The sequence below is a fragment of the Xyrauchen texanus genome, chromosome 25, assembly GCF_025860055.1.
Source record: "Xyrauchen texanus isolate HMW12.3.18 chromosome 25, RBS_HiC_50CHRs, whole genome shotgun sequence".
Lineage (NCBI taxonomy): Eukaryota > Metazoa > Chordata > Actinopteri > Cypriniformes > Catostomidae > Xyrauchen > Xyrauchen texanus.
This window is the reverse complement of record NC_068300.1, coordinates 3,161,449-3,184,488: the sequence shown is the minus strand read 5'-3', so window position 1 is coordinate 3,184,488 and position 23,040 is coordinate 3,161,449. Positions and strand designations below refer to the sequence as shown.

The window sequence follows — 23,040 nt, the reverse complement described above, 5'->3', positions numbered from 1 at the left end:
ACCTGCGCAGTAGTGGGCAGGAAGTAAAGCCGCGAAATCAAGGCCCCGCCCTCACTCTCGCCCAATCAATCGCAAGCACACGCCCCTGCACTTTTGACGTGTGAAATAATTAATCATAGAAATTTAGATATTAAATTTAAAGCTCCAATCTCCTCAGTCCTCTGAAGATCCCGAAAAAAAGTCCGTTGGTGCTTCAGTGACTACTTCGCTCAGAGAACCTGTCAATCATGATGTCACAGCAGCGTTTTTATAGCATCAAATAACTAAAAACAAACTTATTTTGAAAACAAACACTTGAAATGACATCAACGTGATAGAAACTACAGTAAATGACAGAAACTATCTTTGGAAAAAAGATATGTGAAGTGTCATTTAATAGTTTAGTTGGTCTCACGTCCCGCTGAATAACATGGGGAGGCGGGGTTAATGACCTATACTAGGACCAGTCACCGGGGGGCGATCGAGACCTTTTGGCTTCACTTTTGAGGGCTTGTGCGGCACACTTGGTTAAGACGCTAACAGCTTACAGACAGTTGGCAATTAAGGTCACAGTTATAAAAGCTTAGGACACTAAAGAGACCTTTCTACTGACTCTGAAAAACACCAAAAGAAAGATGCCCAGGATTCCTGCTCATCTGTGAGAACGTGCCTTAGGCATTATGCATGGAGGCATGAGGACTGCAGATGTGGCCAGGGCAATAAATTGTAATGTGGATTTTACATAGCAACTGGCCCAACTGTTCAGAATGTCCTTCGCTGTCCTTTTCTGCATATCGCAGCGCCGATTTGTGGTCAGGTCTGCATAACGCGGCGACTCATTGTTGCTTATCACAGCCCATTCAGCACGTTTCACGGCTGAACCACCGGCCCGCTCGGTTGTGCCGATGGATATACCGCCCCTGATTGGCCCAAAAGTGCGTCGGCCCACCGGGAAAATGCGCAGTGTGCAAGATTACCAGCCCTGTTCCGTACTGTGAGATGCCTAAGACAGTGCTACAGGGAAACAGGAAGGACAGCTGATCGTCCTCGCAGTGGCAGACCAAGTGTAACAACACCTGCATAGGATCGGTACATCCGAATATCACACCTGTGGGACAGGTACAGGATGGCAATAACAACTCCCCGAGTTATACCAGGAACGCACAATCCCTCCATCAGTGCTCCGACTGTCCGCAATAGGCTGAGAGAGGCTGGACTGAGGGCTTGTAGGCCTGTTGTAAGGCAGGTCATTACCAGACATCACCGGCACCAATGTCGCACAAACCCACCTTCGATGGACCAGACAGGTCTGGCAAAAAGTGCTCTTCGCTGGCGAGTCGTGGTTTTGTCTCACCAGGGGGGGTGGTTGGACTTGCGTCTATGAGGTGGACGGTCCGTCATGGTCTGGGGCGGTGTGTCACAGCATCATCAGACTGAGCTTGTTGTCATTGCAGGCAATCTCAACACTGTGCGTTACAGGGAAGACATCCTCCTCCCTCATGTGGTACCCTTGTTGCAGGCTCATCCTGACATGATCCTCCTCTTATTTTATATATATATATATATATATATATATATATATATATATATATATATATATATATACAGTGGCAAGAAAAAGTATGTGAACCCTTTGGAATGACCTACATTTCTCCATTTATTATTCAGAAAATGTGGTCTGATCTTCACCGGAGTCCTAATAATAGGCAAACACAATCTGCTTATAGTAATGACAAAAATTGATAGTTTTTATGATTTTATTGAACACGTTTAATTATTCACAGTCCATGCTGGCAAAGTAAGTGAACTGGTAGAACCTCCTTCAGCAGCAATAACCTCCACCAAATGTTTCCTGTAGCTGTTGATCTGCCTTTTACATCACTGAGGGCGGATTTTACATCATTCGTCCCTACAAGTTTGTTTCAGTTCATTAATATTTTGGGGATTTCTTGCACGAACAGCCCTCTTCAGGTCAAGCCGCAACATCTCAACTGAGTTAAAGTCTTGACTTTGACTTGGCCATACTAAAACACAATTTCTTCCTCTTTAACCAGCTCATTAGATGCTGGCTTTAATATACTGTTATGAGAGTTTTTGGACCAATGGTAGCTCACAATGGCCGGAGTTACCCACGTGATAGAAAACAAGTGATCGATAGACTATCGTTGCTCGTCACTACTGGTTAGGACAAAAACTCTGATTACCATAGAAAATATACCTTTTATCATGTGTTGTTAGCCATCATGTTAGGATAAAGTGTGACTGTGGCTGCCTTCAGACTCCTATGTTTCTGTTTGATTTACAATACTCCATTTCAAAAAGAAAAAAAAAAGGCTGGGCATAGAAATGCATCAATTCTTTGACTACAAACTCTTCAGACATGTTTAGCAAGTTCTGTTCAATGTTTTGTTTGCAGCAGTGTTGTGTTCTGTCACTATCACTGTTATTAGATAAACAAAACGAGTTTTCACTTGAACGCCCCAATCTGTTGCTCTTGTGCCCTATCATGGACACACGCAGGAAATCAACGGTCAGTGAACATTTACACTAAATAATACTTTAGATTTCTCACCAAACTTCATGGTGTACTTTCATAACATTCACGAGTCTCATGGAATAATTTATTAGACTTCTGAATTATACTTTTGTGTTCTTTTGAAGCTTGAAGAGGTGGTCACCATAAACTGCCATTGTATGACATCACTGAGCACAACATTATTTCACAATATCTCCCTTTGTGTTCAGAAACATACAGTAAGTCATACAGGTTTACAGCAACACAGGGGTGAGTAAACAATGACTGAACTTACACTTTTGGGTGAACTGTCCCTTTAAGACAATGGAAGGAACAATTTGTTTTAGGTACTTCTCTTAAACAATAAATACAAAATTCATTTTTTTGTTTGTTTTTGTTGTTTTGATGGTCTTCATGAAGTCACAACATTTGGTTCCAGTACCAAAAACGATGCAGTACTTACAATGTATTCTTTACATGTCATGGGTCAAAAATGACCCGAAGACAATAGGAGATAAATGTCATAAAACACTGCTCTTTTGGGAGAAATTCTATCGCCAGATAGGACACATGCGGCTCAAAAATATCTGTTTTAGATCTTCTCATCTAAAAAGCATCACAATCTAATTAACATCTGCTAAAAATCTTAAAAAGATCTGATTTACAAACATTCTAAACTATAAACTGCTGAAGGTCTTATTCACATCCGAGGGGAAACGTCTTAGACGTATCGCAGATGAACAAACAACTTAAAAACTACGTCTAGATGTAAACACACATCAAATATATACAGTGCATCCGGAGAGTATTCACAGCGCTTCACTTTTTCCACATTTTGTTATGTTACAGCCTTATTCCAAAATGGATTAAATTCAATATTTTCCTCAAAATTCTACAAACAAAACCCCATAATGACAACGTGAAAGAAGTTTGCTTGAAATCTTTGCAAATTCATAAAAAAACAGACATGTACGCAAGTATTCACAGCCTTTGCTCAATACTTTGTTGAAGCACCTTTGGCACCGATTACAGCCTCAAGTCTTTTTGAGTATGACGCTACAAGCTTGGCACACCTATTTTTGGGCAGTTTCTCCCATTCTTCTTTGCAGGACCTCTCAAGATCCATCAGGTTGGATTGGGAGCATCGTGCACAGACATTTTCAGATCTCTCCAGAGATGTTCAATCAGGTTCAAGTCTGGGCTCTGGGTGGGCCACTCAAGGACATTCACAGAGTTGTTCCATAGCCACTGCTTTGTTATCTTGGCTGTGTGCTTAGGGTCGTTGTCTTGTTAGAAAATGAACCTTTGCCCCAGTCTGAGGTCCAGAGTGCTCTGAACAGGTTTTCATCAAGGATGTCTCTGTACATTGCTGTGTTCATCTTTCCCTCGATCCTGACTAGTCTCACAGTTCCTGCCACTGAAAAACATCCCCACAGCATGATACTGCCACCACCATGCTTCACTGTAGGGATGGTAATGGCCAGGTGATGAGCGGTGCCTGGTTTCCTCCAGACATGACGCTTGCCATTCAGAATCAGAAAAAGTTTTATTGCCAAGTATGTTTTTTACGCATACAAGGAATTTGTTTTGGTGTTGTAGGCGCGTGTCACATTCTCTAAATATAAAAAACAACTATTAAAATATAAGCAATATAAATATAAATATGTCCACACAGTATATATTAAAAGTAAGAATAAAAATAAAAGAGCAGCAGAGTAAGTACAGTGGCATGTAGAGCCAGAGGTGGAGTGTGGAGAGTGTCAGGGTGGGTACCGGGCCTTGTTGATAAGGCAAGTGGCGGATGGGAAGAAACTGTTCTTGTGGCGTGAGGTTTTTGTCCTGATGGACCTCAGCCTTCTGCCAGAGGGGAGTGTCTCATAAAGATTGTGGCCAGGGTGGGAGAGATCAGCCACAATCTTTCCAGCACACTTCAGGCTCCTGGAGGCGTACAGGTCCTGGAGCGGCTGCAGATTGCAGCCAATCACCTTCTGTGCAGACCGGATGACACACTGCAGTCTGCCCTTGTCCTTGGCAGTAGTAGCAGCGTACCAGATAGTGATGGAGGATGTGAGGATGGACTCGATGATGGCTGTGTAGAAGTGCACCATCATTGTCTTTGGCAGGTTGAATTTCTTCAGCTGCCGCAGGAAGTACATTCTCTGTTGTGCTTTCTTGATGAGGTAGCTGATGTACAGCTCCCACTTGAGGTCCTGGGCGATGATGGTTCCCAGGAAGCAGAAAGACTCCGCAGTGTCGATTGTGGAGTCACAGAGGGTGATGGGGGCAGGTGCAGGTGAGGCTGAGTTCTTCCTGAAGTCCACAACCATCTCCACTGTCTTTAGAGCATTGAGCTCAAGGTTGTTTTGATTGCACCAGGTCACCAGGTGGTCAACCTCCCACCTGTAGGTGGACTTGTCACCATCAGAGATGAGTCTGATGAGGGAGGTGTCATCCGCAAACTTCAGAAGCTTGATGGACTGGTGACTGGAGGTGCAGCTGTTAGTGTACAGGGAGAAGAGCAGAGGAGAAAGAACGCAGCCCTGGGGGGATCCAGTGCTAATGGTCTATGAGTCGGAGATGTGTTTCCCCAGCTTCACATGCTGCTTTCTGTCAGACAGGAAGTCAGTGATCCACCTGCAGGTGAAGTCAGGCACACTTAGCTGGGAGAGCTTCTCCTGGAGCAGAGCCAGAATTATGGTGTTAAAGGCAGAGCTGAAATCCACAAACAGGATCCTGGCATAGGTTCCTGCAGAGTCCAGGTGCTGGAGGATGTAGTGGAGGGCCAAGTTGACTGTATCGTCTACAGACCTGTTGGCTCTGTATGCAAACTGCAGGGGGTCCAGGTGGGGGTCAGTGATGTCTTTGAGGTGTGAAAGCACAAGGCACTCAAAGGACTTCATAACCACAGAGGTCAGGGCGACGGGTCTTAAGTCGTTTAGTCCTGTGGTCCTTGAATTCTTGGGAACAGGGATGATAGTTGAGGACTTGAAGCAGGCTGGCACGTGACATGTCTGCATTGAGGCCAAAGAGTTCAATCTTTGTTTCATCAGACCAGAGAAATTAGTTTCTCATGGTCTGAGAGTCCTTCAGGTGCCTTTAGGCAAACTCCAGGCAGGCTGTTATGTGCCTTTTACTGAGGAGTGGCTTCCGTCTGGCCACTCTACCATACAGGCCTGATTGGTGGAGTGCTGCAGAGATGGTTGATCATCTGGAAGGTTCTCCTCTCTCCACAGAGAAATGCTGGAGCTCTGTCAGAGTGACCATCGGGTTCTTGGTCACCTCCCTGACTAATGCTGCGTTCACACCAGACGCGAATAGTGTGTCAAATTCGCGCCTACCGCGTCTAGTTATACGCTTGACCACTTTGAATCCATTCGCGCGTCAAGAGCGAAATTGACGCACGTAAAAAAACAAAAGTTTGAAGCGAAATTTACGCGCGTCGGAGGCGAAACCCGTTGACGGCCATCTTTTTACAAGATGGCTGATGTTGATCGAGCATTCGTGGAGCGAGTCACCGCTCTGTATTTGCTCTGGAGAGCAGAACAGCGGCGTATGGGTCGTCGTCACCGTACTTGGGTTCACCAGACCCTCCGGAGGCGTTCCCAGTTCGGCGAATTTCATCATTTGCTCCAGGAGCTGCGCCTGGATGACGGCCGCTTTCAGCGGTACTTCCGCTTGTCCCGCGCCCAGTTTGATGACCTGTTGTCCCGCAATTTCAATAAAACTGTAAACCCTCACTCTGAGTTTGCATGTTTTGATGTCCACATGTTCTTGTTCAAGAAATAACAGTGACTGTAGCATTTCTATCGTAAAGAAGTGGACAAATATTAAAGATTAATTTGTATTTACAACTTACCAGGTTGCCCAATCTCCTCACTGACCCTCTTCCAAGCGAGGTCCTTTTTGTTCCTGTCTCTGTAAAAATATGAAGTGGAATCGTACAATTCTGGGTGACTGCTTACAACAAGAATTAATTTTTCCTCCATAAGTTAGCTGTCAGTGATTTTGGAATGAAAGATTCCGAGCGGGAGTTTACGTCACTTTACCTCCTGAGTGACAGCAGGCAGCTAGGCTCCTGATTGGTTAACGCAGCGCGAATTGACGCCAAAGTTCAGATTTTTCAACTCGGGCGGCAGACGCGAATTCGCGTCAAACGCGTGAATGCACAAAATGCACCATTCGCGCGTAACGCGCCAGACGCTCAATTCGCGCGAACTTGACGCGCGAATGAGGCGTATTCGCGTCTACCGCGCCACGCTCTACACCTCATTCGCGCCGCAGAAATTTTTTATGCGCGTAACGCGTCTTTGCATTGACTTAACATTGAAATCACTCGCGCCTGACGCGCTATTCGCATCCGGTGTGAACGCAGCATAAGGCCCTTCTCCCCCGATCGCTCAGTTAGGCCAGGCGGCCAGCTCTAGGAAGAGTCCTGGTGGTTCCAAACTTATTCCAATAACGGATGATGGAGGTCACTGTACTCATTGGGACCTTCAATGCTGCAGACATTTTTCTGTACCCTTCCCCAGATCTGTGCCTCGATACAATCCTGTCTCGGAGGTCTACAGACAATTCCCTGGAATTCATGGCTTGGTTTGTGCTCTGACATGCACTGTTAACTGTGAGACCTTATATAGACAGGTGTGTGCCTTTCCAAATCATGTCCAACTGAATTTACCACAGGTGGACACCAATCAAGTTGTAGAAACATCTCAAGGATGATCAGTGGAAACAGGATTCACCTGAGCTCAATTTTGAGTGTCATGGCAAAGGCAGTGAATAATTATGTACATGTCATTATGGGGTATTGTTTGTAGAATTTTGAGGAAAATAATGAATTTAATCCATTTTGGAATAACGCTTTAACATAACAATATGTGGAAAAAGTGAAGCGCTGTGAATACTTTCCGGATGCACTGTATGTAGACTTGCTGCGCTGAAACTCTTTCCACACAAAGAGCAGTGATATGGATTCTCTTGTTTTATCAGGTTTTGTGACTGAGTGAAACTCTTTCCACAGAGTGAACAAATGTATGTTTTTTACCCAGTATGGATTCTCTCATGTTTTTTCAGGTTTTGTGACTGAGTGAAACTCTTTCCACAGTGTGAACAAATATAAGGTTTTTCTCCCGTGTGGAATCTCTCGTGTTTTTTCAAGTTTTGTGACTGAGTAAAACTTTTTCCACAGTGTGAACAAATATAAGGTTTTTCTCCCGTGTGGAATCTCTCATGTGTTTTCAGGTTTTGTGAATGAGTGAAACTCTTTCCGCAGTGCGAGCACTTATAAGGTTTTTCTCCAGTATGAATTCTCTCATGTTTTTTCAGGTGTTCTGACTGAGTGAAACTTTTTTCGCAGTGTGAGCACTTGTAAGGTTTCTCTCCAGTATGAATTCTCTGGTGCTTGTTCAAGTCGCTGGCTGTAATAAAGGTTTTCTCGCATTCTAAGCATATAAAAGCCCTCTCGCCAGTATGTATTTTCTGGTGCTCTTTAAAATAAGACTGGCGTGCAAAGCTTTTTCCACAAAAAGAACACTTGTAAGGCTTCTCATTTGTGTGAGTTTTCAGATGTTGTTTTAGAACTGACTTCAAAGCAAATGTTTTATCACACTGATCACATTTAAATGGTCTCAGTCCAGAATGATAGCGGAGATGATTCTTGAAATCGACTGCATATGCAAAACTTTTTCCACACTGATGGCATGTGTAAGGTTTCTTCCCAGTATAAACTCTCATGTGTGTATTAAGATGACTGTTACATGTGAAATTCTTGTTAGTATTTGAGACACTTAAAGATTCTTCAGTTATGAAATCATGATCTTTCTGCTGCACGTCATCCAGTTCTTCACTCTCCTCTTTCACTTCAATCAGCTCTGAAATGAACACAGTAAATTGACAAATCAATTCAAGAGGCATACATTTAAATAATCAAAATGAACCCTAATTTAAAATGGCAGAATATGTACAGTATTTGCTATGCAAAAGGTACAGTGGCAAGAAAAAGTATGTAAACCCTTTGGAATTTCTTGCATTCATGTATAGACTTGTCTTAAAATCTGGTTTGATCTTCATCCAAGTTAAATAATGAACAAACACAATCTGTTTAATGACACACAAATTATTGTATCGTCCAATAATGAATATTGAATACATCGTTCAAACATTCACAGTGTAGGCTGAAATAAGTATGTAAACCCCTAGGCTAATGACGAGAACAAAAGCTAGAGTCGGAAAACCTCTCCAATGAGATTGGAGGTGTGGGTTAGAGCTGCTTTGACTTATAAAAAGCACTCAAACATGTTGAGTTTGCTATTCACAAGAAGCATCTGCTGACGTGGACCAAAAGAGATCTCAGAACACCTACGATCAAGAATTGTTGCTTTGCATAAAGCTGGAAAGGGTTATGAAGTTATCTTATGAGGTTAGATATTCATCTGTCCACAGTTACACAAACTGTCTATAAATGGAGGTGATTTAGTACTATAGGTACTCTCACTAGAAGTGGCCGTTAGATATTCATCTGTCCACAGTTAGACAAACTGTCTATAAATGGAGATGATTTAGTACTATAGGTACTCTCACTAGAAGTGTCCGTTAGATATTCATCTGTCCACAGTTAGACAAACTGTCTATAAATGGAGGTGATTTAGTACTATAGGTGCTCTCACTAGAAGTGGCCATTAGATATTCATCTGTCCACAGTTAGACAAACTGTCTATAAATGGAGGTGATTTAGTACTATAGGTACTCTCACTAGAAGTGTCCGTTAGATATTCATCTGTCCACAGTTAGACAAACTGTCTATAAATGGAGGTGATTTAGTACTATAGGTGCTCTCACTAGAAGTGGCCATTAGATATTCATCTGTCCACAGTTACACAAACTGTCTGTAAATGGAGATGATTTAGTACTATAGGTACTCTCTCTAGAAGTGGCCGTCCAGCCAAGATGAGTCAAAGGGCACAATGCAGGAAGCTCAATGAGGTAGAGTTGGAGTCATTGGAAGTGGTTAACATCTCTGTTCATGAGTCTACTATATGTAAAACATTAAACAGGTATGGTGTTCATGGCAGGACATCATAAAGGAAGCCGCTGCTTTCCATCAAAACCATTGCTTTGCGCCTGAAGTTTGCCAAAGACCACCTTGACATTCCACAACTCTACTGGAGAAATGTTTTGAGGACTGACGAACTAAGGTTGAATTGTTTGGGAAGAATATGCAGCACTACATATGGCATAAAAAGGGCACCACATACCAACATGAAAACATCATCCCAACGGTTAAGTATGGTGGAGGGATCATCATGATTTGGAGCCGTTTTGCTACATCGGGGCCTAGACCGCTTGCCATCATTGTGGGAAAAATTAATTCCCAAGTTCATCAAGATATCCTACAGGATAATGTCAGGGTGGCTGTGAGCCAGCTGAAGCTCAGTAGAAGTTGGATGATGCAGCAGGTCAATGACTGTAAACATTGAAGTAAATCCACTACAGAATGGCTTAAAAAAAGAAAATCCACTGTAAAACAGATTAAGGGAAATGAGGACGTGAGAACAGGCTTAATGATATAAATAATATTTAAATTAAAAACGTATGAAAGACACAAACATCAACACACGATGCCTGTAAACATTTACATTTATGCATTTGGAAGACGCTTTTATCCAAAGAGACTTACAGTGCACTTGTTACAGGGACAATCCCCCCAGAGCAACCTGGAGTTAAGTGCCTTGCTCAAGGACACAATGGTGGTGCAGTGGGGATCGAACAAGCGACCTTATGATTAACTGTTATGTGCTTTAGCCCACTACGCCACCACCACTCCTGACGATCTCTCTCTCTTGCACCACCATCCGCAGTCGGCCTTTATCCTTCCCGGAGGCTTAATTAGCCTGATAAGGGACCGGGTGTGCAGAATCACCACCCGGCCCCACCCTGTCACATCCAACATTTGGAGTGTCCCAGTCAGAGTCCAGACCTTAACCCAATAGAGATGCTGTGGAATGACATCAAGAGAGCCGTTCACACCAGATGTCCTAAGAAAATGGCTGAGCTGAAGCAGTTCTGTAAGAATGAATGACTAAAAATTCCTTTGGAACATTGCACAGCTATCGGAAACATCCAAGGGTGCACATACTTTTTCCATATCACTGTGAATGTTTAATGGGATTTGTTCAATAAAGACGTGAAAGATTATAATTGTTTGTACGTTATTTCAAGCATATTGTGTTTGTCTATACTTATGACTGATGAAGTTGAGATCACATTTTATACCACTGTATGTACAATATACCCTCAATTCTGGATAATAACTGCATTTCTTGATTTTAATCATTTATACGGACTGTGATAAATGTTTGGAACAACATAAAGGTTGAGAACGTCAGAGATTCCAACAAGATTCTGTGTTAACATGCAGATTCCTCATGAGTCGTTTGGATTACACTGAAGCTCTCAAAAGCACAAAGGCAGCAAAAAGTTTTGGTCACCATTCACTTGCATTGTGTGGTCCTATAGATCTGAGGTATTCTTCTAAAATTACAACTTTGTGTTCTTCAGAAGAAATTAAGTCACACATCTGGGATTGCATGAGGGTGAGTAAATTATAAGAGAATTTTCATTTTTGGGTTAACTGTCCCTTTAAGTAACCACTATTATGAGCCTCACGCGTGCTCTTAGAATGTTTAATGCACTCAGTGGCGTGTCCAGACTTTTTTGACTGGGGTGGCCCATGTGGGGCACAGACTCATTCAAGGGTGGCATGAAACGTAACTCAACATCCCTGATTTTAATTATAATAATTCTAATAAAAGATATGTACATTTTCAGCTATTTTTAATAGTCGAATGTTACTTCGCAAATATATTTATTAATATTTAATACTGCAAAACCCAGAAGACTCCATATAGCATTTATTTTTTTAATGGTGTATTTTTGTTAGTATATTTTATGTATATTGTGTCTTGAACAACATAAATGTTATGGACACTGCTAATATGAACACAGAAATGTTGTGGAGTTTTGGAGGGATGACGCAACCGTGGCGTGACGTAATACCATCCAGTAGGCTATTGTTTTATTTTGAGTAAATAAAGACTATATTGAAGATATTACGTAATCTTATCATAGGCCTACACAAAGACCATGCATGGATTTCAGTTTTGTATAGGATACTCAATTTAGCCATTATTTGGACTGCCAAATGTAATTTATTTAAACCATGCTTTAAAACAACTTAATTTGATATTAAAATGGTTTTCCTGATCTAACTGCATCTTTTCTTAAAGAGACATACTATTTACCAAGACTTAATGCATTACATTATGAAAGGAAATTAATATATCATTTAATTTTAACTCTAGAAGATTTCTTAGAAGATTTACAAAGATATTTCAAAGGCTCTGGGACTCCGAAGAACCACAGTGAGAGCCAGTATCCCCAAATGGAGGACACTTGGCACAGTAGTGAACATTCCCAGAAGTGGCCGACCTTTCAAAATTCCTCCCAGAGCACAGCAACGACTCATCCAGGAAGTCACATAAAAGCCAAGAACAACAACAAGGATCTGCAGGCCTCTTTTGCACTAATAAAGTTCACCGTTCATGACTCCAATATCAGAAAGACACCGGACAAAAATGCCATCTGCTAGCCCAGCACCACATGAAGGCTCTTCTGAATTCTGCCAAAACACACCTTGATGATCCTCAAACCTTTTGGAAGAACGTTCTGTGGACTAATGAGTCGAAGATTGAACTGTTTGGAAGACAGGGGTCCCATCACTTCTGGAGAAAATCATGAAGTCCACAAAATATTTAAGAAATTTAAACAAAAGATGCACATTCGAATGCAAAAACTGTGGATTCAAGCACTGGAGATGACTTCAGAATTCTTGCTAAAACGGTCTAGACACACAGTGCAACAAATACAGTTTAACAGATTTAAGATGTCTCAAGATGCTTTTAAAGTTATTTTTAATAAGACACATCGTCACACTCCTGCACGAGACGCTGAATAAACAAAAACAAAGTGAAACAAAAGACGTTCGTCTAGCGAGTGTTTACATAGAAAAACTAATGGATGATTGCAACAGTGTCCGGTGTGAACAGCCCCTTACAGTTGATGGACGTCTCTGGCTGTTGCGTCTGTATCTTAGAAGTGTTTCTCAGATTAAGCAATGGGTTGTTTAAATGCTTCGTCAGGAAACGTGTGTCAGTCTCGAGATCCTCGCGTTTGGTTTCAGTCTCTTGTGTTTCGTCTGATTGAACAGCCCCTGACCTGTGCTCATAATCTGAGCCGCTTCACCACCGAGTTCAGCCACACACCACTGCTATCTGGGAATATCGCTACTCTACATACACTGTAATGAATAAAGAACAATGTTGTATTTCGCTGTTATTATGACGCTTGAGTCTGTAGTGTACTGTGGCATCAGTGCAAGTGTAACACCATGTCTATTGAAGCATTTCACTCGTTTTTCTTTTGACTTGAAAATACGAACTAACTAAAAATGTATTTATTTTATGCACATAAATTGAAATGGAAATGCTCTTGATTAACAGCCAGGATAGGAAAGTTCTTTGCAATAATATAACTGTGCTGAATGGTTTATGTATTAATTGCGCCCTCTTGTGGACTAAAGAAACACCGTCAACTTCAAAATGTAATGTTTGAAATTCAGCTATGCCAAAAAAAAAAAAGTCACATTGTCCGTCATCATCTATTTTTACCCGTCATTTTAATTGTCATATTTTAATGATAAGACATTTAATAGCTTTAATTTTCATTCACATTTTAATTTTTATTCGTGACTTTACAGGACGAGGGTACAGCAGATTATGCATTTATTTATTTATGAAGAGGACTCTGAACAACAGAGACACAAAGCTGATTAATGTTTCAGCGGAGGCACTAAAACACGACATATGAACAACGCAATATTACAAAAAACAAATATTATTAAAATATGAACAAAACACGTGAAAAACGAACTGAACAGAACGACAACTCAAACCTTCCTCCTAGTCCGCATCGATTTAAACTCGCCTGTGTGTAATGAAACGCATCAAGGGAGATGGATGCTGAGGCGATTGTCGTTAGATTTTGCGTCTTTGCCTCGGACAGACGACTTCTCGTGGCAGTTTTAATTTGGATCTGGAGGCTGAACATGAGCGCCAAGCGCCGCATCGCCCTCCACAAGACAAGAGTTGCAGAAAGTGTCACAGAGGGCGATTTTACCAGTTTGTCACGTATAAAAGTGGGAGGTGTTCACAATAAACATTGAAAACATGTATTTGGAAGAGAGAGAAAAAGCTTGCAGTTGATAGCAGAAAGTAATAAAAGGACTTGTTTATGTTTAGAAGCTTTTTCTTGGTTAATTTAAATGAGTTCAATAACTGGAGTCTGTGATATTCATAAACGATAAGGTAATATTTAATTAAAAGAAATTATGAGACATTCAATGTCTCTCCACAAATTTGGACAGTTTTTAAATATTTCTTGTTGCTTTTAACACTTAAAGACATTATTTGTGAAGCAGAAACATGTATGAAAAACACTTTGGTGTGACGTCACTTCACAGACTTCAATGTATTCTGCAGCGCTGACGCGAGTCATGTGATGACCCTTTACCCGTATAAATATCACTCACTTCATAGACTTCAATGTATTCTGCAGCACTGACACGAGTCATGTGATGACCCTTTACTCGTATAAACATCACTCCCTTCATAGACTTCAATGTATTCTGCAGCGCTGACGCGAGTCACGTGATGACCCTTTACACGTATAAATATCACTCACTTCATAGACTTCAATGTGTTCTGCAGCGCTGACACGAGTCATGTGATGACCCTTTACACGTATAAATATCACTCACTTCATAGACTTCAATGTATTCTGCAGCACTGACACGAGTCATGTGATGACCCTTTACTCGTATAAATATCACTCACTTCATAGACTTCAATGTATTCTGCAGCACTGACGCGAGTCATGTGATGACCATTTACGCGTATAAACATCACTCACTTCATAGACTTCAATGTATTCTGCAGTGCTGACGCGAGTCATGTGATGACCCTTTACTCCTATAAATATCACTCCCTTCATAGACTTCAATGTATTCTGCAGCACTGACGCGAGTCATGTGATGACCCTTTACTCGTATAAACATCACTCACTTCATAGACTTCAATGTATTCTGCAGCACTGACACGAGTCATGTGATGACCCTTTACTCATATAAATATCACTCACTTCATAGACTTCAATGTATTCTGCAGTGCTGACACGAGTCATGTGATGACCCTTTACACGTATAAATATCACTCGCTTCATAGACTTCAATGTATTCTGCAGCGCTGACGCGAGTCATGTGATGACCATTTACACGTATAAATATCACTCGCTTCATAGACTTCAATGTATTCTGCAGCGCAGACACGAGTCATGTGATGACCCTTTACACGTATAAATATCACTCACTTCACAGACTTCAATGTATTCTGCAGCACTGACGCGAGTCATGTGATGACCCTTTACACGTATAAATATCACTCACTTCACAGACTTCAATGTATTCTGCAGCGCAGACACGAGTCATGTGATGACCCTTTACGCGTATAAATATCACTCACTTCACAGACTTCAATGTATTCTGCAGCACTGACGCGAGTCATGTGATGACCCTTTACGCGTATAAATATCACTCACTTCACAGACTTCAATGTATTCTGCAGCACTGACGCGAGTCATGTGATGACCCTTTACGCGTATAAATATCACTCACTTCACAGACTTCAATGTATTCTGCAGCACTGACACGAGTCATGTGATGACCCTTTACTCGTATAAATATCACTCACTTCACAGACTTCAATGTATTCTGCAGCGCTGACACGAGTCATGTGATGACCCTTTACACGTATAAATATCACTCACTTCACAGACTTCAATGTATTCTGCAGCGCTGACGCGAGTCATGTGATGACCCTTTACACGTATAAATATCACTCACTTCATAGACTTCAATGTATTCTGCAGCACTGACTCCAGTCATGTGATGACTCTTTACTCGTATAACTATAACTCACTTCATAGACTTCAATGTATTCTGCAGCACTGACTCCAGTCATGTGATGACCCTTTACTCATATAAACATCACTCACTTCATAGACTTCAATGTATTCTGCAGCGCTGACGCGAGTCATGTGATGACCCTTTACTCGTATAAACATCACTCACTTCATAGACTTCAATGTATTCTGCAGTGCTGACGCGAGTCATGTGATGACCATTTACACGTATAAATATCACTCACTTCATAGACTTCAATGTATTCTGCAGCGCTGACACGAGTCATGTGATGACCCTTTACACGTATAAACATCACTCACTTCATAGACTTCAATGTATTCTGCAGTGCTGACGCGAGTCATGTGATGACCCTTTACACGTATAAATATCACTCACTTCATAGACTTCAATGTATTCTGCAGCGCTGACACGAGTCATGTGATGACCCTTTACCCGTATAAACATCACTCCCTTCATAGACTTCAATGTATTCTGCAGCGCTGACACGAGTCATGTGATGACCCTTTACGCGTATAAATATCACTCACTTCATAGACTTCAATGTATTCTGCAGCGCTGACGCGAGTCATGTGATGACCCTTTACGCGTATAAATATCACTCCCTTCATAGACTTCAATGTATTCTGCAGCGCTGACACGAGTCATGTGATGACCCTTTACGCGTATAAACATCACTCGCTTCATAGACTTCAGTGTATTCTGCAGCGCTGACACGAGTCATGTGATGACCCTTTACACGTATAAACATCACTCACTTCATAGACTTCAATGTATTCTGCAGCGCTGACACGAGTCATGTGATGACCCTTTACTCGTATAAATATCACTCACTTCATAGACTTCAATGTATTCTGCAGCGCTGACACGAGTCATGTGATGACCCTTTACCCGTATAAACATCACTCACTTCATAGACTTCAATGTATTCTGCAGCGCTGACACGAGTCATGTGATGACCCTTTACACGTATAAATATCACATTATGTCTATACTTACGAGTACACTACTTTACAGAGTTGTGAATGTGCTTCTAGTAAAAAGTTTGTTTTCTAAAATCACGAGGAAAACTTAATAATTTGTTCATAATGCTTAAAGGTTCAGACTTTAAAGTCCTTTACTGTACTTGCCCTTATTATTAGGATTTTGGTTGAACAAAAATCAGCATCTGGGATTTTATTAATTTCAGACTCTGTCTTCGTCCTCCACCACCCGGATTGAGGCGAATCACTACGCGACCACGAGGACTTAAAAAAGCACATTGAGCATTCCAAATTGGGAGAAAAAGGGTGAAAAAAAAAACAGCCCGTCTGGCACCAACGATTGTGCCATGGTCCAAATCAATTAGATAAAACTTTTCCCCATTCTGATGGTTGATGTGAACATTATCTGAAGCTCCTGTCCCGTATCTGCATGATTTGATGCACTGCTGCCACACGATTGGCTGATTAGATAATCGCATGATTATGTAGATGTACAGGTGTTCCTAATAAAGTGTAAGTATATGATTTGTATAAGATTAAAGGAAGAAACATACCTGAAGGAATAAAATCATCATCATCATCTTCATCACTCTGTTCCTCTTCTTTTATCTCCACCAGCATCACTTCAATCTCCGCTGGTGTCTGGGACTCTGTGGGGGTTTGATCACCCTGATTACTGTCAGTAGAACAGAGTAAAGTGAGCTGTGAGTCCTGTGTGTCTCTGGATCTCTGTTCAGAGAGTTTGTCCAGCAGTCGCTGTGGTGTGGACTGATCTCTGCCGCTCCACACTGAATCCTGACATTCTGTGGAGGTCCCATCAGTCACACACACTGAAGATTGACAGGAAACCTTCTCCAGCTCCTGACAAACACAACACAATCACATCTGTACTGTTCATCATATCACATCATTTGAAAGCTTACAATCTCAACTTTAAGGATGAAATGAATGTTTAACCTGTAACCTGTCGTCCCTCTCCATCAGTTTTGTCTTCAGTGACGTCACCTCTTTCTTCAGCTGAGAGACTTCTGTGATGAAATCATCAATATCCTTCATGGACAGATCAGTTCCTACTGATTTACACAAGAACAGCTCTGTTCAGCAAACTAACTGGTTTAGAGATGGTGTAAATATAAATGTGTGCTTTGTGTTTAGTTTCATTCCCCTAAAAGCAGGAACATTATCAGATATTGTAACAGACTATAAATATACAGTATTATCGTTTACAATCAGCCGCTGGATTTAACGAGTTCATATGTCCGAAATTAAACAGTATATTCTTAGATATATTTACACGTAGAGAGAAAAACAACATGCATAGAAAAACACACATTAAAATAAATATAAATCACACAAATGATGTAAAACACGTGCCGAACCGAGAGCTCGTACTGAGTTCTTCTTCTTCTTCTTCTGCGGTTCAGAGGCGGTTTGGTGCTTTACCGCCACCTGCTGGACAGAGCCGAAGGGAGAAGAAAGAAAAACAACTACGTTCACGATCGTTTCTTATTCACTATCATGTGTACATTTCTGTAATATGAAACTGTTTCTCTGAGATAATTTCATCTGTATTAATTTAATTTAACAATGTGGCATATACCTGTCCTGTCCTGGACCCTTTTAAGGAGACTTTGCTTTGGAAGGTTTGTTTACATGGAGCAAACTCCACTCTATATCTTAATAAAAATCAAGCTCAGCAGTCACCAAAAAATAGTGATGCCTAATATTTGTTGTCATTTGTGGGCAAAATGACAATCCAGCAAACACAGAAGGTACCCCCAGGGGTATTTTTGTAACCACAAACTAATCTTGCAGGGAGGTTTTTGTGAGACAACCTAGAAAGAATACGGAAAGTTCTCTAATGGTTATTTGTAGGTTTTATTTTTTATTCACATTTTTTATATCATTTGATTATTATTTTTTAATAAACATTTCAATGAGGTTGATACGACAATGACTGACATTATTGCTTTACATCGTTTAAATAAATGCATTAGTAAAAAACGTGTTTGGGATTTGAACGCATTATAATACAGATAAAGAAAATTATATATAAATGATATACGTGCTTTTCTGTACTCACTGCACCTGATACATGCACGTGTGTTTGATCCACATGCACTTTATTCCTCTATATCAGGGGTACTCAACGGGGGTGATACTGCCTCCCAGTGCCCGTTGAAAGGATGCTGGGGGTGCTGAGAGCAAATTAGTAGAGAGGGAGGAGTTAGGTTACAAATGGGGGGCATTTATCAGTTATATTACTTAAATCTCTCAGCAAGTTCTTGTTTGCATTAAAATGTTTATCTAGACTCCATTATCTTGACATGCTGCCTAGTTGACATAAGCACGATGCACCAACAGATACCTTAAAAGCCCAAAACAATTCACTGTATTTTATGGGAAAGTTAATCAGCTGATCTTATCTTGACCCTTAAATTTGCAATCCCATCAACCTCAGAATACATTTTCACTTACAATTAGATTACATTTATGCATTTGGCAGACGCTTTTATCCAAAGTGACTTACAGTGCACTTATTACAGGGACAATCCCCCCGGAGCAACCTGGAGTTAAGTGCCTTAATCAAGGACACAATGGTGGTGGCTGTGGGGATCAAACCAGCAACCTTCTGATTGCCAGTTATGTGCTTTAGCACACTACGCCACCACCACTCCACTTCTTGACCAGCTCCTCCCACTTGACCAGCACATTAGCGCTTAGCCCGCACGATTTCACAAACCCACTTGCTTCTAGACTTCGTGCATGCTTACACAAATATATAAAAACTTCATGGCCAGACCCACTGGCTTTTCCAACCGCGTATTACGTATCGCATAACGCTGCACTTAAGTCTTAGCACTCCTACAATAGGGCCCCTCATCTATTCATTCATTCAGAGGGTGGGGCCCACTTTGGATCGGTGACATTTTTTTATTTACTCCAAGTAACATCTAATATCTTCTGAACCACGCATTTGGATCTGGATCAGTAGGGGATTTCCAAAAATAAGGATGGTAGGGGAAAGATTCCTGTATGTTACAGCATTCACACAAGCTTATTATATTCGCAATACCTCTCACACGGCAAAATCAAGTTTGTTGTCTTGCTCCTTCAAGCTCAGGCCGAGGATCGGCAAGCCTTACAGAGCTGGCTAGCTCCAGGAGGGTCCTCTGCCGTGACACCCGAAGCAGCGATGAAGCCACACCTGGTGCTCAAGAAGATGGGGCATTTAAGAAGCATTTGTGAGCCTGTTTCGAACAGTCGGCCACCACCTCCGGCTGGCCGCTAACACAATGGGCCCTCCACCTACTGCCATCGCTTTCCGGGGAGGGCCAGCTCACGGCACAGCATATACCCGCCGAGGACCACCTGGACTACTCGAAACTGAAGTCGGCTGTCCTGCAACAGGTCGGATGCACGCAAGAACAACATCGCCATTGGTTCCGCTCCCTCACCCTTAGTGAAGCCTGCCGCCCGTTCACGTTTGCCTAGCAATTCCGTGATGCCTGCCGGAAGTGGGTGCTAACGAGGAAGACCGCAATGTGGAGGATGTCATTGATCTGAAGGTGCTGGAGCAGCTGATCGTTCACCTGCCCCATGGAACCATGGAATCACACTTTCTCATACTCTCTCCCTCTTATTAACTCTTCTATTAACTGGTGGAAAGGGGAATATGGGTCAAGTGCTGCTTCATCCTGCTTCAGGGAGGAATCGGAGCCTCAGCTGAGTTGTCTGAGCCATTGTCATCTTCTGAATTAAAATACAATTCACTAAATGTGGTAATGAGTTACCTTAATGGTTGTGGATCTCTCCTTGATACAAACGGGCCAGCGATAAAATCAAGATTGGGTTTGTCCTCGAACCATAATATTGGCTTGCCATATTTTACACAATATATACAAGATGTAAAATATATAGGTAGAGCCAGATATAAGTACCACAAGGAACATAAAACAAGTACTAATACAAGTTGATTAAATACAAAGTCTGAAATACATGTCCCTAGGAAGTACTTCCTAGGTGATTTCGGGTCCAATTGTGATCACATCTTGTCCTTCCCAAGTAAGTAAATCCTCTATATATATCAGTCTCTTAGCAATAACGATGCATGTTGCGCGGTCTGCACCTCAAGAGCAGATGAGTAGGACAACAGGGAGTTCCTCAATATAAATGAAGAGGGAACAAAGAAAAAAACGTAAGATTTCTCATCAAAGATTTTGTGCAGACTAGCATGAGAACACGAGGCAAACCATGGGATGTGTGGTTCTCTCTAATTCTATACCTTACTAGATGAACCCGCAAACACCCTCTGGCAGTGCAAAATTAAATTATGGTCTATTCAGAGCCAAAAAACAGGCTGTGACAGGATTGCTACTGAACCTTTTGAAGCTTTCATGCAGGGCAGTTTCTTGGTAAAGGCAAACTAGGCAGTCGCCTAGGGTACCACCATAGGTCAGGGAGATACACATGCGAAAAACAAAATCAAAGTGTACAGGTGAAACTTGAAAAATTTGAATATCGTGCAAAAGTTCATTAATTTCAGTAATTCAACTTAAAAGGTGAAACTAATATATTATATAGACTCATTACAAGCAAAGTAAGATATTTCAAGCCTTTATTTGATATAATTTTGATGATTATGGCTTACAGCTTATGAAAACCCCAAATTCAGAATCTCAGAAAATTAGAATATTACATGAAATCAATAAAAAAAGGATTTTAAATACAGAAATGTCGGCCCTCTGAAAAGTATAATCATGCATATGTACTCAGTACTTGGTTTGGGCCCCTTTTGCATTAATTACTGCCTCAATGCGCGTGGCATGGATGCTATCAGCCTGTGGCACTGCTGAGGTGTTATGGAAGACCAAGATGCTTCAATAGCGGCCTTCAGCTCTTCTGCATTGTTTGGTCTCGTGTCTCTCATCTTTCTCTTGGCAATGCCCCATAGATTCTCTATGGGGTTCAGGTCAGGCGAGTTTGCTGGCCAATCAAGCACAGTAATACCATGGTCATTGAACCAGGTTTTGGTACTTTTGGCAGTGTGGGCAGGTGCCAAGTCCTGCTGGAAAATGAAGTCAGCATCTCCATAAAGCTTGTCTGCTGAAGGAAGCATGAAGTGCTCTAAAATGTCCCGGTAGACGGCTGCGTTGACTCTGGACTTAATAAAGCACAGTGGACCAACACCAGCCGATGACATGGCTCCCCAAACCAACACAGACTGTGGAAACTTCACACTGGACTTCAAGCATCTTGGATTGTGTGCCTCTCCATTCTTCCTCCAGACTCTGGGACCTTGGTTTCCAAATGAGATGCAAAATTTGCTCTCATCAGAAAAGAGGACTTTGGACCACTGAGCAACAGACCAGTTCTTTTTTCTTTAGCCCAGGTAAGACGTTTGACATTTGAAGCCCATGTCCAGGACCCGTCTGTGTGTGGTGGCTCTTGATGCAGTAACTCCAGCCTCAGTCCACTCCTTGTGAAGCTCCCCACACATTTGAATGGCCTTTTCCTGACAATCCTCTCCAGGCTACGGTCATCCCTGCTGCTTGTGCACCTTTTTCTTCCACACTTTTCCCTTCCACTTAACTTTCTATTAATGTGCTTTGATACAGCACTTTGAGAACATCCAACTTCTTTTGCAATTACCTTTTGAGGCTTTCCCTCCTTGTGGAGGGTGTCAATGATGGTTTTCTGCACAACTGTCAGGTCAGCAGTCTTCCCCATGATTGTGAATTCAACTGAACCAGACTGAGAGACCATTTAAAGGCTCAGGAACCCTTTGCAGGTGTTTAGCTGATTAGAGTGTGACACTTTGAGCTACAATACTGAACCTTTTCACAATATTCTAATTTTCTGAGATTCTGAATTTGGGGTTTTCATAAGCTGTAAGCCATAATCATCAAAATTATATCAAATAAAGGCTTGAAATATCTTACTTTGCTTGTAATGAGTCTATATAATATATTAGTTTCACCATTTAAGTTGAATTACTGAAATTAATGAACTTTTGCACGATATTCTAATTTTTCGAGTTTCACCTGTATATATATATATATATATATATATATATATATATATACACTCCAGTGGCGGCTGCTGGTCTTTCAAAGAGGGAAGCTCATTTTCGGCCTACATTATAAACTTATTTACCCTATTTTTTGCACTAAATCAATCTTAGGTGTTGATCTGCCCTGCTGTTTAATTCTAATTTTTTCCTCGTAAGGAAGACTTTCAAATGGCTTCGCCAAAATCAGGTCGACAATATTAGCACCATCTGCCATCGTGCGCAGTTTCACCCGTACTGACGCTTAGCCTAGCCTACTGTATGAATGAATGAATGAACGAACGAGCGAACGCTCTAAAACAAAATATATTAAACTTGGTAAAACTGAAACAAGGAATGTGTGTATAATTGTGTGAAATGTATTATGCAAATTGACTAGCAATTTCACCAAACAAATATAAAG

The 23,040-nt window shown here is 41.5% G+C and overlaps 1 pseudogene; it reads right to left on the bottom strand.

The window, feature by feature from the left end:
* Positions 1–3,086: 3,086 nt before the first annotated feature.
* LOC127618929 (zinc finger protein 271-like) overlaps positions 3,087–23,040 on the bottom strand; it is a 173,612-nt pseudogene continuing 153,658 nt past the window's right edge.